This window comes from Nicotiana tabacum, chromosome 19 (assembly GCF_000715075.1).
Source record: "Nicotiana tabacum cultivar K326 chromosome 19, ASM71507v2, whole genome shotgun sequence".
Lineage (NCBI taxonomy): Eukaryota > Viridiplantae > Streptophyta > Magnoliopsida > Solanales > Solanaceae > Nicotiana > Nicotiana tabacum.
In genome coordinates, this window is record NC_134098.1 from 61,266,461 (window position 1) to 61,286,171 (window position 19,711).

Genomic DNA, 19,711 nt, shown 5'->3' on the forward strand with positions numbered 1-19,711 from the left:
AAAACCTCATTTTATACTGGGTCGCAGACATGCCATCTTGACGTAGTTGCTCGAACAGCCTGCGCAACTCCTCTCTGCGAGTTTGTGGCAGGAACTTCTCCAAGAAGAGAACGGAGAACTCATGCCATCTAAGTGGTGCTTCACCGACCGGCCTGCGGCTCTCATAGGCCTCCCACCATCTGAAGGAATCCCCAGTAAACTAAAAAGTAGTGTATGAGACCCCACTAGTCTCCAAAATACCCGTTGTGCAAAGAATTTGTTGGCACCTGTCCAAGATATCCTGGCATCCTATGACTCAGCCCTACTGAATGGTGAGGGATAAAGTCTCCCAAACCTCTTTAGTCTCATCTGCTCATCATCAATTATAACGGGACCCACCTGGGACTGAGCAGTTGCAACCGGCTGAGCGTGTAGTACCCCCAGTGTCTGAAGTCCCTGCATCACCTGCTCTAGAGTACGGGCGGCGGGAGTCTGGGTACCTTTCCCGGCCTGAGAAGTGGCTAGAGCGGTCTGAATAGATACTGCTTGAGCAAGGCTGGTGCACATAGTCAAAATCTGAGCCAAGGTCTCCTGAAGGCCTGGAATCACAATGGTCACAGTTGGTGCCTGAGCTGGCCTCACTGGCTCAACCACATTTGGAACCTACTCCTGAGCTGGAGCAACTGGTGGATCTGCAGGCGCTGCTCTAGCTGTTGTACAAGCTGCACCTCTGCCCCTACCGTGACCTCGGACTCCCGTGGCCCTAGCTGGTGGTACTGGTGGATGTTCGTCCTGTCCGGTAGCACGTGTCCTCACCATCTGTGAGAGAATAGAGTAACAGAAATTAAATTCCCGGAATCAACAATTACACACAACAAGAATACAAATATGTGAAGTTTTTAAAGGGTTCGGCAGCTGCTGGAAGAAAAGCACAGACATCTCTGTACCGATCCGCAAGACTCTATTAAACCTGCTCATGACTCGTGAGACCTATGTAACCTAGGCTCTTATACCAACTTGTCACAACCTAAAACTTAGCCCGTCGTGATGGCGCTTAACATGGTACTAGGCAAGCCGATACCTCAAAGCATTTCCAACACTTTAAAATGAAAAATGAACTAAAACAGGTTTAAATAATTAGAGCTCTCATAAACTGGATAGAAGATCAAACCTCATTATATAAATTCCCAAAACCAGGGTGTCAATGAGTACATGAGCGTCTATACAACACAAGTCTGAAATACTGTCTATGAAAAATTGAATCTAAATACATAAAGCTGAAAGATAGGGAAGGAGAGCCAAGGTCTGCGGACGTCGACAACTACCTCGAAGTCTCCAAATGATTAAGCAGCTCAGATAATCAGCACCCACCGTGTCCCAAAATACCTGAATCTGCCCACGAAGTGCAGGGTGTAGTGTGAGTATCACTAACTCAGTAAGTAACCAAACTAACTATTGGACTGAAAGTAGTGACGAGCTTCACGGGTACAGTTCAATTACATAATTTCAGTTCAGGAAAGTAGGTATGCTTTTAAGTTCGACAGTTAAAGCCAAAATAGTTAAATCATGTCAAGTTCAATTGAAACAGGATATTGCACATCTCAGTAACTACATGACAGATATATATGGCAACTAATGTACAAATATAGAAGCCCTCATTTTCCTTCCAATTAGTGAGATTCCATCTCTTACTTGGGAAATTGTTCTCAAGCCCTCCCTTTATTCCTCGGAATCGAGCGGGCAGCGTAATGAAATCATGTGCATACTCTCAGGATATCAGTCACTCAGTATTCCCATTCACTCCAACCTCACAGTTACTCCACCTTCATAGCCACTCAATCCTCCCAGTCGCTCGGCACTCGTACTTGCACTCATGGTTGAATGAACTTCCAGATTTTGTGACTTTTATTGGATTCCGAGACGTAGGCCCAAATTCCGACACCAAATCATCACTCAAATCTCCAAATTAAACTCTACAAATCCCTAGCCTCAAACTCCTAAATTTCACCTCAAAAACACACAAACTAGGTGGGAAATCTAATGGGGGAACATAATTATTGAATACAAATAACCACAAGTGACTCAGCCCAAGCTTGAAATGTCCAAAATGATGAAATTCTCGGAAACCCTCAAATTTAAACACTGTCCAGGTATTTTCGCACCTATGGAGCCTAGGCTCGCACCTGCACATCCACTTTTACGGAGAAACCACTACTGTGGAATCCACTTAACTGACGACCTCACATACCTGCGGTCCCCGCCTCACACCTGCGGGACCACATCTGCGAACCTTCTTCGCTTCTGCGGTCGCCCTCGCGCATATGCACATCGGTATCTACGGAACCTCTTCCACGCTTGCGACCACTGCACAATCCTCTCATGGCCGCACCTACGTTCCCCTGCTCGCACCTGCGTTCAGAGCTCCGAAGGTGCGATTGCACCAGAACTGGTGAGCTTCGGCAATCACCCAACTCCAAACTTGATCCGATAATCATCCGAGCTCCACCTGAGGCCCCCGGGACCTCTACCAAATATACCAACAAGTCCTAAAATACGATACGAACTTAGTCAAGCCTTCAAATCACATCAAACAATGCTAAAACCACGAATCACACATCGATTCAAGCCTAATGAACTTTGAACTTCTAACTTCTACATTCGATGCCAAAACCTATTAAATCACATCCGATTGACCTCAAATTTTGCGCACAAGATACAAATGGCACAACAGACCTACTCCAATTTTCGTAATCCCAATCTGAGCCATGTAACCACAAAGTCAACTCTGTCAAACTTTTAAATTTTCAACTTTCGTCATTTCGAGCCTAATTCCACTACAGACCTCCAAATCACAATGCGGACACACTCCTAAGTCCAAAATCACCCAACGGAGCTAACAGAGCCATCAAAACTCTATTCCGGAGTTATTTTCACACAAGTCAACATCCGGTCAACTATTTCAACTTAAGCTTTCAACCTTGAGACTAAGTGTCTCAACTCATTCTGAAACCTCTTCGGACCCGAACCAACTACCCCGCCAAGTCACATGACAACAATTAAGAAGGGAATGAGCAGTAAATAGGGAACAGGGCTACAACTCTCAAAATAACAGGCCGGGTCGTTACAATGCAACTCATATATTATGTACTGTAAATACATATTTTCCTATGAACATCAAAAAAATTCGGGCAAAATACAAAATTGTCCTGTAGACCAAACCTAATTGCATATATATATATATATATATATATATATATATATATATATATATATATATATATATATATATATATATATATATATATATATATATATATATATATATATATATATATATATATATATATATATATATATATATATATATATTTTGAACCACCTAAAAATATATATTTCTCATAAAATTTCAAGTGAATGAGCTAGCCTGGTTTTTCTTCTTCTTCTTCCCTTTTCCTTTCAAAAGGAATATTAGCAATTTAGTCCCTCAAATATTGATAAAATTTTATTTTGGCTCTTGTAATTTTGATTAAGTATTTTTTATCTTCAATTAATTAATATGCGCACTTTTAATCCCTTTGATTGTGAATCTTCAAAAATTTAACGAATTATCAAGAGATAAACAATTATATTATTGAGGTGTTATGTTTAATTCTTACTATTGTTCCACATTATAGAGTAGCTCAAAAATAGTCTAAATATTATATACTTTTTGTAAATTAAAGACGCAAATTTTAGTAAATTGAAGAATGAATATGCTTAGCCAAATGTTACAAGAACCAATGTAAGAAATCATCAGTAACTGAGGGACCAAAAATGTAATTAACCCATTGGTTAATTATTACATATTTGCTACACAAGGCGTTAAAAAAGATATATTTTAGTTAATTGAAGGTTAAATTACATATTTTCTACACAAGGCGATAATAAGAGACACATTTAGGTTAATTGAAGGTCAAATACGCTTAATCAAATATTACAAGGATCAAAATCAAAATTTACCAGTAACATAGGGACCAAAAGTTCAATTATCTGTTTAAGATAATATTTACCTGTAAAACGACACAGTTAAATTTATAACGTGGTTTATAGACACGTGAATTAATTTTATCCAAGAATATAAAATAACTACGAACATAAATAAATTGATAAAAATAACTTGAAGAAAATACAAGCTTGACTGTGGGCTGATCTTCTCCATAAGCAATAATAAGAGCCAAACGAAGAATAGAAAAGGAGAATATTGTTTAATAGAATAAGAGCAGGTTTGCCTTTTTACAGATTTTATGCCTATAATGGATATAAATTCTCCTATTTATAGCTCAATTCACGGAGACAAGATTCCCAAATCAGGCTCTTCTTTAATATGAATAAAAAAATCTTTAATGGCTACATAACGGTTGTGAACTAATGCAAAGAACCTTTGTAATGACAGGCGAGCAACCTTTCATTTTAGACGAAGAAGCGCAGAAGATATGGTTGGATGTTGTCAGCGGTCCTAAAAAGGGGATAACATACGGCCTTCCAGAAAGATCCTTTCGACGCTATAGGGCTGGATTGCATGGTATAGGGACTTCCGCCCAGGGCGAAGCACTTGATAGGTCGACTCTCTCGGCTATAGAGAAGAAGAGATCGCAAAGCTGTCAGCAGAGCTTGAAGAGGCAAAGGCTAGAGAAGAAAAGAGAGATAAACAATTTGATACCCTTCAAGATCAGCTAGAAAAGAGGGAAGAACAATTTAATGTCCTTCAAGGTCAGTTGGCCAATCTTCTTGCTAGTGGTACTTTCCCGATTCTCCGGTCTCGTGAGTCTTCCCCAGATGCTAATCCTTCTCGTCGTGATCCTTCGAACCATGCCGACGATGAAGCTTCTTGTAGTGGAGATGGAGATGATGTAGTACAAAATACTCATTGAATGATGTTTGAAGTTTTAACTTGGGAGGCGTTTTGTTGTTGGATTTTTTGGAACTCTATAAATATTATTAATTTTGATAGTTGTTATTGTTGTTGTTATTGGTTGAATAGCATCAATGCTGCCATTATAGGTTATTGGTTGTTGGCAGGTGGTGCAGCTGTAAAATAGTTCTATTTTGCCAAAAGTTTACCCAAAAAACCAACCGCATACCAATCTAACTCGGCCGGAAATGTTAAAATAAAATTCTCAGAAATTTAAAATTACCGACCGACTTCAGTCGGTATCAGCAATAAATTTTTTTCAGATTTTGAAATTATCGACCGAAATCATTCGAAATTTTTTATTTAAATTTAAAATATTTTAATAATACCAACCGATTTCGGACAGGAATGTACAATTTTTTTTAAAAAAAAATTAATTAAGATTCCGACCGATATCGGTCACTAATTTAAAATATAATTAAAAATTATTTTCGAGAATACCGACTGAATTCGGGACCGAATTCGGTCGGTATATTTAGTTTGTGTCAGATTATTTGGTCAAAGGTGTGTTGAAATTTTCGACCGACTTCGGTCGGAAATATCGACCGTCTGCGATTGCCAAACGTTTGCGACTATTATCTTTTCAAAAAATTAAAGTCGGTCGGTTTTTATTGGATTCCGACCGATTTCGGTCGGTTTTTCTGGACATTTTTTGGCAATTTTCTAGTAGGGGGAGGGGGAGTGGTTAATTTCCCAGGTGAAATGAGCTCGGGTTAAAGGAGAAGGATTAATTTTAGTGACACATGGAAACCTCTGGTGTTAATCAGTATAATTAGAGACAATAAAGTCCCAAACAAAGGTTTGTTAGTAACTAAGAGCATTATTAGCCCAAAAATTTAACGGCAAAGACACCGGTAACTAAAATTTCAACAGAAAGTAAATATAGACTTTTTTGTAATGTACAAGGGAAAATATGAAAACTTTTCCAATATAATATGAAGAAAATAAGAAAAGTTAACTAAACACTAGCTAATGGTGTTAATTGATGTGTAGGACTTCAAATATAGTATAAGGGTAGTAAGTGTATGATTCAAAAATACAAAGAATGTATTCGAAAGTGAGTGATAATATAAAAGTACATAGCGCTTAATTTACCTTTTAATATAATAAACTTTCACCTTTGTGTGCGTTTATTTCTAAAGGAAAAAAAAGGGATACATCATTAAAAGAGTCACAAGAGTATCGTTACCACCACTAAGAACATACTTTGACACCATTACTCGCATGTTAAGACTAAAGGCAAACTAAGAGTAGGAAACTAAGATTTTTAGGGTGCTTACCTTACTTGGTGTCCATTTGGTAGACACTGCTACATCCTGCGGAGTCTGATTTTTCTTGTTAAATGCCATGTTCTTTGCTCTGGGATGCTTTATTAGTTCTCGCTCACAATATTCAGAAGCTGCAAGCAAATGGAGAGGAGTATTTCCATCATTATCTGTCTCATCAATTAGACTAAGATAGTCGGGAGAATTTAATAGGAATTTGACTACCTTTTTCTTTTTGTTCAGTATGGCGATATGAAGAGCATTTTGGCCGCGTCAGTTAAGCATTTCCCAGCAATCTGGGCAGCGTCTTAATAGCTCCTTCACATGTTTACATCACCTTCATTGGCTGCAATGTGAAATGTAGTTATCCAATCATCTCCACTGCCGGTTGGAATGTAGGCTAATGATTTCTTCCACCTTAGCAAACTGGAAACTACTTCTTTCCGCCCTAGTTTAATGGCATAGTGCAGCGTATTCCAACCCCGTCCGCTTCCTCGCATAATGATTTATTCCATTGCCAGAGTAAATTAGTGCACTCTGCATGCGTCAAATAAGATGATAAGCCGTTAAATCGTCTATACTATTCCTTAGAAAAATTTGGAGAGCAAGATAACTCAAACAATCACTCAAACTCGTCAGAAGAGAAACATAGGAAAAGATGAATCTTCCTCATAATTTGGCTTATCCAAAATGGCTCAAATACTTATGCATTTATAAGTGATCATTACCAATGTATCCAGGGTACAATGTATCACCATATATATCATGACTTCTCCTATTCCCCAAAGTACATGAATGATTAACTCTTCATGAACTAAAAATATATACTCCGAATAAAATTTAATATTTCAACAATATTAAGATCTTTATTATGGATTATGTTGGTATTAAATCTGTTTTTCCTTATTAGAATGTTTGTAGCTTGTAAGTAAGGGTTCACTAGGGCGGGAATGGTAGCCGGGTTGTGGACCCTTAGAATTTGGATTGTACACAACTACACATTATAGCTAAGCTAATTAATCAACCGTGACTTAAGGAATATGAACCCATAATCTATGTTGCGCAGTGAACCCATAATCTATGTTGCGCAGACTCTTTAAAATGTTGCCGCACACATATTAGATTCTCAAAAAATGCTCTACTTTTGGAGGATTCGACACGCACCTGACAATATTTTCGAAGAGTCCGAGCAACATAAAAAAATATTAGCCTATATCTAACATTATTTGTATTTTATATAGAAGTAATAGGCAAGCTTAACAAACAGGTGTACTATTCTGACCAGGGTATTTGAATATGACAGCTGCGTGCATAGGGGTTCGTTGACATGGTCCTGAATAAGATAGTCTTTTGCAGTGTTTCAAGATTTCACACAAAGCACCCGGAAAATTAGACTCTACGGCCAGATACAGAGGTGTTTCCCCAGCATTGTTTGCTGGAAATTCGAACTCAGGATCTTCTTTCACCAAGAGAGTGACCACACCAAAATGTCGCTTCCTCACAGCTTTGTGCAATGCCGTATCTCCATCGCCATCTGCCATCCGCATCATGAGCTGCTTTGCCTCTTGTCCTCCTTCACTGAGCAGCACGTGGACAACTTCAGTGTGACCCTCGTTAGCTGCTACATGAAGAGCTGTTTCATTTTTCTTGTTCTGACGGCATAACAATGCCGGGGAAATAGTGAGGACTCGTTGGACGAAATCGGAGTGGCCATAAAGGGCTGCGACGTGGATGACTGTGTTGCCCTTCTGAGTGATTTGATAGCCAATTTCTTCATCCCCTATCAACTGTGGTAGGAAGTCGTCGCCCTCTCCAGTATTGCCTTCCACTGCAGCCGTATACAAGGTTGGATCCATCCTTTCTGATTTCGTGTACGTATTATATCCATATTCTTCCAATTATATGATCTTGCAAGTTATTCCATTTCCTTTATTGAAAGTAAAAGGATCTTGAAGAAGTTATATGATCTTGCAAGTTATTCCATTTCCTTTATTGAAAGTAAAAGGATCTTGAGGAAGTTATATGATCTTGCAAGTTATTCCATTCCTAGATAAGAATCTTGCAAGTATTCGATTCCTTTGGCCGCCCGACAATATTTAAAGACTTGCCAATAAGTTGCTTTTGATTGAACGGTTGGTTTTACCTTTGTTTCTTTTTCATGTATAAATTTCTCTGTAATGCAGATATTTGTGTGAAAACTAAGAATCATTGTCCAGATTTCGAATTTGCTTTAGTGATTTTATCTTGAGTGATCAGTCTAGATTTCGGCCAAATATGTATATATTTTTTAACGACCCAACCGGTAGTTTCGACTTTTAGAACCCCGTTCCCCTAAATAAAACTCCCTGAATGTGTTTTTAATGTTTTATGACTTGCGGTGGTGGTTGGTTCGGGATTTGGAAGTGTTTGGGTTGAAATCGGAACACTTGGTTCCTTAAGTTAGCTTTAAAAGGGCAAGTTTGACTTCGATCAATATTTTGAGAAAATGACCCCGGAATCGGGATTTGAAGGTTTCAGCAGGTTCGTATGTTAATAAGTGAACGAGTCATATTCTAAGTGATGTAGGGTCTAAGGAGAGCCCTAAGTCTTAATCAAGTTGAAAATTACATGATAGACTAAAGTTCCAAATGAGTACACACAAAACCTAACTTTGGACGAGCATGCCTATATATATATATATATATATATATATATATATATATATATATATAAGGGGTTATATAGTGGACAACCTATCAAATGAAAGATATTCGAGTCTAGTTTCTAAAGCTTGCAACCGTTCGTCATTTGGATATTTCTACAAGGACTTATGGACGTTTTAGTAAAAGGTGTCCAGTAGAGCAAAACTTGTAATACGAGGTACAACCTGCACAGTGCAAGGTACAACTTGCTGAAGAACCTGTGCCTTTATAAGGCAGTCACGGGCAGCAGCCATTTTTGGGAATTTTCTTGAGCTAGGGATTGGTTCTTTCATGGTGGATTCGACCTTGGGGACTACTTAAGAATACAAGGTGAGTTTTGTTTTTGGATATTTTAAGTTAATAACATCCTATTAACACTAGTATTAACATCCTTCAATCTTTGAACTCCCTAGAAATCTTTCAAGTTGTTCAAGAACACCAAATTTTTAAAATATTGGAATTTCAAAGAAAAGCTTCAAGAAGGTAATACTAATGCTTCAAGCTCATTTCTTATGAGTTGGTGAGAGTAATTCTAATATTTGTTTCAAGTTGTTATGGTTGGATAATTGATTTCATAAACCCTAGTTCATGGTATGAATAGTGTTCTTGAGAAAATGAGGGAAAGATAAATAGTGTTCTTAGAAATGAAACTAAAGGATGCAATAAACCTATGGAATCATTTTCTAGCTTAGTTGGAAGTGTTCAACTAAGTAATCACCAAATTGAATGTTTTGGAAATGTTGGTAAGGAAGACGATGAATAGTAATTTGGTGGTGTTGGAGAATTAATGTAGTATCATTGATGAGTTCAAATGGGTATTAAATGATAAGAGTGGAGTTGAGTTGAATGAGCTGGAGGCTTGTAGCCAACTTGTGAGCCATAAATGGATATTAATAAATATGTTTGAGTCATATTTTATTGTAATTGGGATTGTAATTGTAGATATCAATTTGTTGGTGGTGTATGAGCATCTTACTCAATGTTATGATGTCGGGGGAGGATTAAAAGCTTGTGAATGTTAATAAAGCGAAAGCAAGTTTTGGAGCATTGGGCATCAGTCGAGTTATTTGAAAGGCTTGGGAGCCGGCTATGGAACTTCGGAGTGAGGTAAGTCTCTTGTCTAATCTTGTGAGGGAGAAATTACCCCATATGTGATTAAATTAATAATGGTTGCTAATTGTGGGGGCTACGTACGCACGAGGTGATGAGAGTCCGTGCGTAGCTACTATTAATGCTAAAGTCCGGGTAGTTTAGGACACAAAGCATGGATTACTTGTGTAAATTATATTCTTTATTTAATTGAATTATTTGATATATAATATGTGAATTTTTAGGTAATATAATAAAGATGAAAATCTCATATGCTTAATTTTCTGTTTAAATTAATTAATTATTTAAAGAAATTGTTCATCCTCCCGAATTTATCTTATAATGAATGTACTCTCCTTCCGGAGGTACATAAAAAAATGTCCTCCTTTCTTGTGGAGCAGGCCGAACGCCTCGGCAGGATAGATGCATCTATGGATCGTGCCGCACGTCCCTCGGCAGTGTACACGAAACTCTGGATCGGGCTGTACAGCCTCGGCAGAAATCGTGCTTAATAATAATAATAATAATTATACGATACTTGGATAGTTTATTACAGCTTGTAAAGCTATTTGATAAATTAAAAATATATTAAAATTGAATTGCAGCTTGTAAAGCTATTTGATAAATTAGAAATTTATTGACAATTGAATTGCAGCATGTAAAGTTATTTGATAAAAATTGATTTTTTTATTTATTGAAATTGAAGGATATTAATAGATTAGAAATTATTGCATTTGAAGGAATTTAATTACTTCTGCTGGTTCAATAAAATTATTGTTAATTATGTGAATCACTTTGATATAAATATTTCTACTTTCATGATTATTTAATATTATTGACCCATAGTGAGTGTCATAGTCGACCATCTCGTCTCTACCTCTTTGAGATTAGGCTTGATACTTATTGGGTACACGTTTGTTTTCGTACTCATACTGCACTTGCTGCACATTTTATTGTGCAGGTACATATATATATATATATAGCGGCCTTGTGGGCATAGAGGTGTGGTTAATAATTGTGGGGACATAGGTGAGCTGCATTCTATATTACAATCCGCAGCTAACAGAGTCTCCTCCAGAGTTATTTTATTTTTCTGTCTAATTTGTATTCTAGACAGATGCTATATTTTATTTTAATTCTTTAGTAAATGCTCATGAACTTGTGACACCGGGTTTTGGGATGATTATGGGTTGCATTGTATTAGAAATTTTTAAAGATATTAGTACGTATTTGGTAAATGTCATCTTCTGCTATTTAATTGAGGGGAACAACTATGACTTAAAAAATATTAAAATGAGAATTTATTTAGTATTTATTGTTGGCTTGTCTGACAGCGGTGTCCGACGCCATCACGACCTATAGGTGAAATTGGGTCGTGACATTTTTACTCATTGATACCTTTTATTCTAATATTTTTAATCATCTTTTGAGTATAAATTATACTCCCTCCGTTTCAATTTATGTGAACCTATTTCCTTTTTAGTCCGTGCTAAAAAGAATGACCCTTTTCCTTATTTGAAAATAATTTACCTTTATGCAATGATTTATAGCCACACAAAATATTTGTGCCTTATTTTACATCACAAGTTTAAAAGTTTTCTCTTTTTTCTTAAACTCCGTGCCCAGTCAAATGGTGTCACGACCCAATTTCACCTGTAGGTCGTGATGGCGCCCAACACTACAGCTAGGTAAGCCAACTAATAAATTAAGCATACATTGATAAAATTTAAAACCAAAAAAATATAACCCAAACTCTACCAATGTGTGTGCCAAGACCTGGTGTCACAAGTGAATGAGCATCTAGTAGATTATATAAAACTCCAAATATTGTCTGAAATGAAATATACAGAATGTAAATATAAGAAGAGACACTGGTAGCTGCAGAACTGCTCAGAAAGGAAGCTCACCACTATGCCTCGGGATGACGTGGGTATGTGATGATAGGTCCCCCTCACAAGGTTAGACAAGAGACTTACCTCGTCTTGCTCCAATTTAATCCACTAAAAGGCCTTTTTCACCAACTCCGTCTGGCTCGAATCAAGCCAAAATAATTCGATACAATCACTAAATATTATAGGAATCAATTCTATAAGAAAATACTATATTTTTAAGAAAAGATCCCGAAATTAATTAAAAATTCGTCCGTGGGGCCCACGTCTCAGAATCCGGCAGAAGTTACGAAAGCCGATAACCCATTCAATTACGAGTCCAACCATACCAGTTTCACTCAAATCCGACTCCGAATCGATACCGAAATCTCAAAAATTCGTTTATATGAGATTTCTAAAAAGTTTCCAAATTTAAATCTCAAAACACTAATTTATGGTAAAAACAATGATATACTTGTCTATGTAGACCAAATCCGAGTTAGAATCACTTACCCCAATGTTTTTCCTTAAAAATCTGACAAAAGTTACCTCTGCTCAAGCTCAAGTTCGTCAAAAATGGCAAATGGGACGAATGCCCTCTTTTTATAAAACTGCCCAGCAGCCTTTGGAATTGGTCCTCGAACTGGACCTCGATCGCGGCTTCGATAACAAGCTCGAGCCTGGACCTCGGTCATGGCCTCGATCAGGGCATCGAGGTTGGGCCTTCGATCATAGCCTCACTCATGGCATCGAGCTTGAGCCTTCGATTGTGACCCTCGATCTTGGGTCTCGATCCTGGCCCTCGAGCCTTGCCTTCGATCATGGCCCTCGAGCTGGACCTTCGATCATGGCTCTCGAGCTGGACCTTCGATCATGGCTTCGATACACAAGCTCGAGCCTGTTCCTCGTCAACCCTGGGCTCGATACCTGGGCTCGATATCTGGGCTCGATCACAACCCAGAATGTCCAACAGAAGAGGAAAAATTGCAGCAGCTTTTTAACTCCAATTTTTGATCCGTTAACCATCCGAAATTCACCCGAGGCCCTCGGGACTTCAACCAAATATACCAACAAGTCCTAAAATATCATACGAACTTAGTCGAACCTCTAAATCACATCAAACAACGCTAAAACCATGAATCATACCCCAATTCAAGCTTAATGAAACTAAGAGTTTTTAACTTCTACATTCAATGTCGGAACCTATCAAATCAACTCTGATTGACCTCAATTTTTACACACAAGTCATAAATTACATAACGGAGCTATAAAAATTTTCGAAACTGGATTCTGACTCCGATATCAAAAAGTCAACTCATCGATCAAACTTCCAAACTTAAATTCTTGTTTTTAGCCATTTCAAGCCTAATTTAACTACGAACTTCCAAATAAAATTCCGAGCACGCTCCTAAGTCCAAAATCACCATACGAAGCTATTGGAATCATCAAAATTCTATTCCGGGGTCGTTTTCACATAATTAGACATCCAGTCACTATTCGAACTTAAACATTTTAATTTTTCTTCAAAATTCTATATCTCGGGCTAGAGACCTTGAAATTTGATTCCGGGCATGCGCCCAAGTCCCAAATCACGATACGGATCTACCGGAACTGTCAAAATATTGACCCGAGACCGTTTGCTCAAAATGTTGACCAAAGTCAACTCAATTGAGTTTTAAAGCTCTAATCCACATTTTAAATCTAATTTTCACATAAAAACTTTCCATAAAATTTTACGGATTGCGCACGCAAGTCGAGAAATGATAAATAGTACTTTTCGAGGTCTTAGAACACATAATTAATTATTAAATTTAAAATTGATATTTTGGGTCATCACATTCTCCACCTCTTAAACAAACGTTCGTCCTCGAACGGGTTTAGAATTATACCTGAAGTGCTGAATAAGTCTGGATATCTGCTCTGCATGTTTTCCTCGGCCTCCCAAGTCACTTCCTTGACTAGTTGGCACCTCCACTGGACTTTTACTGCAAAAACCCTCTTGGACCTCAACTGGCGAACCTGTTTATCAACAATGGCAATTGGCTCCTCTTCATAATCCAAGCTATTATCTAGCTGAACTGTGCTGAAGTCTAACACATGTGATAGGTCGGCATGATACTTCCGGAGCATAGATACGTGGAAAACCGGATGAACTCCCCATAGGCTGGGAGGCAATGCAAGCTCATAAGCAACCTCCCCAACTCGTTTCAACACCTCAAATGGGCCTATAAATCTTGGGCTCAATTTCCCCCTTTTCCCAAATCTCATGATTCCCTTCATCGGCGAAACCTTCAAGAGAACTTTTTCACCTACCATAAATGATATATCACGCGCTTTCTGATCCGCGTAACTTTTCTGCCTGGACTGTGCTGTACGAAGTCGTTCCTGAATCAACTTTACCTTTTCCAAGGCATCCCTTACCAAATCAGTACCATATAACTTAGCCTCACCTGGCTCAAACCATCCGATAGGTGAACGACATCGCCGACCATATAAAGCCTCAAATGGAGCCATCTCGATGTTGGATTGGTAACTGTTATTATAATCAAACTCGGCCAAAGGCAGGAAATGATCCCACTGAACTCCAAAGTCGATCACATATGCCCTGAGCATATCCTCCGAAATCTGAATTATTTGCTCTGACTGCCTATCGGTCTGCGGATGAAAGGCTGTGCTGAGCTCTACACGGGTCCCCAACTCACTCTATACTGCTCTCCAAAAATGTGAAGTAAACTAAGGGCCTCTATCCGATATGATGGAAATTGGCACACCGTGTAACTAAACTATCTCCTGAATATAAATCTGGGCTAAATTCTCTGAAGTATACGTAGTCACAACAGGAATAAAATGTGCCGACTTGGTCAACTTGTCGATAATTACCCAAACTGCATCAAACTTCCTCAAGGTCCGCAGCAACCCAACTACAAAGTCCATAGTAATTCGTTCCCATTTCCACTCTGGTATAGTCATCTACTGAAGTAGGCCACCTGGCCTCTGGTGCTCATATTTCACTTGCTGGCAATTTAGCACCTAGATACATACTCAACTATGTCCTTTTTCATTCGTCGCCACCAATAATGCTGCCTCAAGTCATGATACATCTTAGTAGCACCTGGATGAATAGAATACCGAGAACTGTGTGCCTCCTCCAGGATCTTTTTCCTCAGTCCATCCACATTAGGAACACATAGACGATTCTGAAGTCGTAGAACATCATCCGCTCTAATAGTAACTTCCTTGGCACCACCTCGTAGTACCGTTTCATGAAGAGCCGTCAAGTATGGGTCATCATACTAGCGAGCCTTGATCTGTTCAAATAGTGAAGATTGGGCCACCACATATGCAAGAACTCGGCTGGGCTATGAAATATCTGAGGCTAATGGCCTTTCCTCTGCTGAAATGAAAGATAAACTACCCATATTCTCCGCCTTTCTGCTCAAGGCATCTGCAACCACATTTGCTTTGCCCGGATGATACAAGATACTAATATCATAATCTTTTAGTAACTCCAGCCATATACGCTGCCTCAAATTTAGGTCCCTCTGCTTGAACAAATGCTGCAAACTGCGATGATCAGTGTAAACTTCACAAGACACCCCATAAAGATAAAGCCTCCAAATCTTAATAGCGTGAACAATCGCAGCTAACTCCAAATCATGTACAGGATAATTCTTTTTGTGGGGCTTCAGCTGACTTGAAGCATATGCAATAACTTGCCCTTCCTACATCAATACACAACCCAAGCCAACACGTGAAGCGTCACAATACACTGTATACATCCCCGAACCGGAAGGCAACACTAACACTGGTGCTGTAGTCAATGATGTCTTGAGCTTCTGAAAGCTTACCTCACAATCATCGGACCATCGGAATGGAGCACCCTTCTGGGTTAATTTGGTCAAAGGTGCTGCAATAGATGAAAAACCTTCCACGAACCGACAATAATAACCTGCCAAACCCAGAAAACTCATGATCTCCGTCGCCGAAGTGGGACGATGCCAATTCTGAACTGCCTCAATCTTTTTGGGATCAACTTTAATACCTTCGCCCAATACAATATGTCCCAAAAATGCTACAGACTCAAGCTAGAACTCACATTTAGAGAACTTAGCATATAACTTTTGTTCTCGCAATGTCTGAAGCACCACTCTCATATGCTGCTCATGCTCCTCCTTACTACGTGAGTAGATCAAAATGTCATCAATGAAGACAATGACAAATGAATCAATATATGGCCTGAATACCCTGTTCATCAGGTCCATAAACGCTGCCGGGGCATTAGTTAAACCGAAAGACATTACCAGAAACTCATAATGACCATATCTTGTATGGAAAGCAGTTTTCAGAACATCCGAATCTCGAATCTTCAACTGATGATACCCCGACCTCAAATCGATCTTAGAGAACACCCTAGCACCCTGCAACTGATCAAATAAGTCATCAATACGCGACAACGGGTACTTATTTTTAATAGTGACTTTGTTTAATTAGCGATAATCAATACACATTCGCATCATGCCATCTTTATTCTTCACAAATAATACCCGTGCACCCCAAGGCGATATACTCGGTCTAACAAACCCTCTGGCTAGTAATTCTTCAAGCTGTTCTTTCAACTCTTTCAATTCTTTCGGAGCCATATGATACGGTGGGATAGATATAGGCTGAGTATCTAGAGCCAAGTCAATACAAAAATCAATATCATGATCAGGTGGCATACCTGGAAGATCTGAAGGAAATACATCGGAGAACTCTCGAACTACAGGCACTGAATCAATAACCGGAGTCTCTGCAGTAGTATCCCGAACATAGGCTAGATAATCCAAACAACCCTTCTCAACCATGTGTTGAGCCTTTATAAAAGAAATAACTCGATTAAATCAACTAACATGCGAACCCTTTCACTCCAGCTTAGGCAATGCTGGAATAGCCAAGGTAACAGTCTTGGCATGATAATCTAGAATAGCATGATATGGAGATAACCAGTCCATGCCCAGAATAATTTCAAAATCGGTCATCTCAAGCAATAGGAGATCTGCTCTAGTTTCATAACCACAGAAAGTAATAATACAGGACCGGTAGATCCGGTTCATAATAACAGAATCGCCTACAAGAGTGGACATACAAACAGGAGTACTCAAGGACTCACGAGAAACACCCAGGAATGGAGCAAATAGAGATGACACATATGAATACGTAGATCCTGGATCAAATAATACTGAGGCATATTTGCCACAAACAGAAATAATACCTGTAATCACGACATCTGAAGCCTCTGCATCTGGTCTAGCCGGAAAAGAATAGAACCGAGCTGGAGCGCCAACTGTTTGGCCTCCGCCTGGCTGACCTCCACCTCTAGGACGGCCCCTACCCACCTGTCCTCCGCCTCTCAGTGGTCGGACTACTGGTGGAGCAACTGGTCCGATAAGCATAGGCTGCTGACCCTGCTGTACTGGTCTACCCCGAAGCCTGGGGTAAAACCTCCGCATGTGACTGGGATCCCCGCACTAGTAACAACTCTTCAGTGCGATGGGCTGTTGACTAAGGGTCTGGCCCTGGGGACGTGAATACCCACTGGGAGGACCCTGAATAGCTGGTGGGCGGTAAGAACTCTCTGGGATAGCACTGAGATAAGGTCGCACTGGAGCACCTCGAGGAGGTGGTGGTGCTGGATATGGGGGTCTGCTGGACTGCCCCCTCATGAACTGACCTCTGCCCCCGGACGGAGCACCTATGAACTCTCCAGAGTACCTGAACCGCTTATCTCTCATAATCTTCTCTCGGCTCTGCTGACGTACACCCTCAATCTTCCGGGCTATCTCCACAACTCGCTCATAAGAAGTAGCCATCTCAACCTCTCGAGCCATAGTGGCCTAAATACCAGTATGTAAACCGGCTACAAACCTTCGCACTCTCTCCGCCTCAGTAGGGAGTATCATTAGTGCATGGCAAGATAATTCAGAAAACCTCGCCTCATAATCAGTCACTAGCATCTAACCCTACTAGAGCTGCTCAAACTGAAACCGCAACTCTTCCCTCTGGGAGGGTGGAATATACCTGTCCAAGAAGATACGGGTGAACCTGTAATGACCCAGTCGGTCATTTCGAGAGTTATAACCATATTTTCCCTATTTCTACTTCTTTTTGTGTTATTCAGCTATATTATGTTATATCGGGTTAGTGGGTTCGAATCCGGAAGGAACTCGGAGTGAAATGAGACACTTAGTCTCATAATTGAAAAATATTGAGTTAGAAAAGTGGATCGGATATGGACCTATGTGTAAACGACCTCAGATTTGAATTTTGATGATTCCAATAGCTCCGTATGGTGATTTTGGTCTTAGGAGCATGTCCAAAATATTATTTGGAAATCGGTAGAGGAATTAGGCTTGAAATGCCGAAAGTTTTATTTTTGAGAAGTTTGACCGGGGGGTTGACTTTTAGATATCGGGGTCAGAATCCGATTTTGAAAATTGGAATACTTATGCTATGTCACTTAGGACTTGTGTGCAAAATTTGAGGTCAATCAGACGTGATTTGATATGTTCCGAAGTTGTTTGTAGAAATTAGAAATTTCAAAGTTCATTAGGCTTGAATTGGGGTGTAATTTATGGGTTTATCGTTGTTTGAGGTGATTTGAGGATTTGACTAAGTTCGTATGATATTTTAGGACTTGTTGGTATATTTAGTTGAGGTCTCGAGGGTCTCGTGTGAGTTTCGGATGGTTAACAGATCAAAAATGGAACTGCAAGTTTCTTCTGTTGGAAATTGCTTCTGTCGAGAAATCGAGCCCAGATATGAGCCCAGATCGAGCTCAGGGTCGAGGGACACGATCGAAGCCCAGATCGAGCTCAGGGTCGAGGGCCACGATCGAAGACATGATCGAGCCCAGAGTCGAGGGCCATGATCGAAGCCCAGAGTCGAGGGCCACAATCGAAGCCATGATCGAGCCGAGAGTCGAGGGCCACAATCGAAGCCATGATCGAGCCGAGAGTCGAGGGCCACGATTGAAGCTATGATCGAGCCCAGAGTCGAGGGCCACGATCGAAGGCATAATCGAGGGCCAGGATCAAGAAACGTGATCGAAGGCTTAGGATCGAGAACCATGATCGAAGGCCTAGGATCGAGAACCAAGATCGAGGCAGAACCGAGGATGTCTGGGCAGAATTATAAAATTACGGACTTCGTCCCATTTGCCATTTTTGACAAATTAGAGCTTGAGGAGAGGCGATTTTTGATATATTTTCAAGAAAAACTTGAGGTAAGTCCCTTGTGATCATTTCTACTCCATAATATTGAATTATCATCGAATAATCCGACTAGATTACATGATTTTGAGGTGTGAATCGGAGATTGGAACTTAGAAATTCGAAAATAAGATTTGTAGATTTGAGGGTCGAGTTGAGGTCGGATTTTGGTAAAATTGATATGGGTAGACTTGTGGTTGAATGGGCTTTCGAATTTTGTAACTTTTGTCGGGTTCCGAGATGTGGGCCCCACAGGCGATTTTTGAGCCAATTTTGGGTTTTGGTCTAATTTTGAAGCTTTTCTTGTGGAATTCATTCTATTAGCGTATATTGATGGTATTATACTGATTGTGAATAGATTTGGAGCATTTGGAGGCCGGGTCCAGAGGCAAGAGCATTGCGGGGTAGAGATTTGACCGGTTTGAGGTAAGTAACGATTGTAAATCTAGTCCTGAGGGTATGAAACCCCGGATTTTGTATCATTCTACTATTTTTAGTGATGCACATGCTAGGTGACGGGCATGTGAGCGTACACTGTTGGGAATTTGTGACTTGGTCCGTCCCGTAACAACTGTAAAGTTGCATACTTTGTTGAAACCATATGATACTTATATGTTTTAGAAAGAATTTT

The 19,711-nt window shown here is 39.6% G+C and overlaps 1 pseudogene; it reads right to left on the reverse strand.

The window, feature by feature from the left end:
- Positions 1-511: 511 nt before the first annotated feature.
- On the reverse strand, positions 512-8,140 carry LOC107822545 (protein ACCELERATED CELL DEATH 6-like; annotated as a pseudogene).
- Between the last annotated feature and the right edge of the window lie 11,571 nt (positions 8,141-19,711).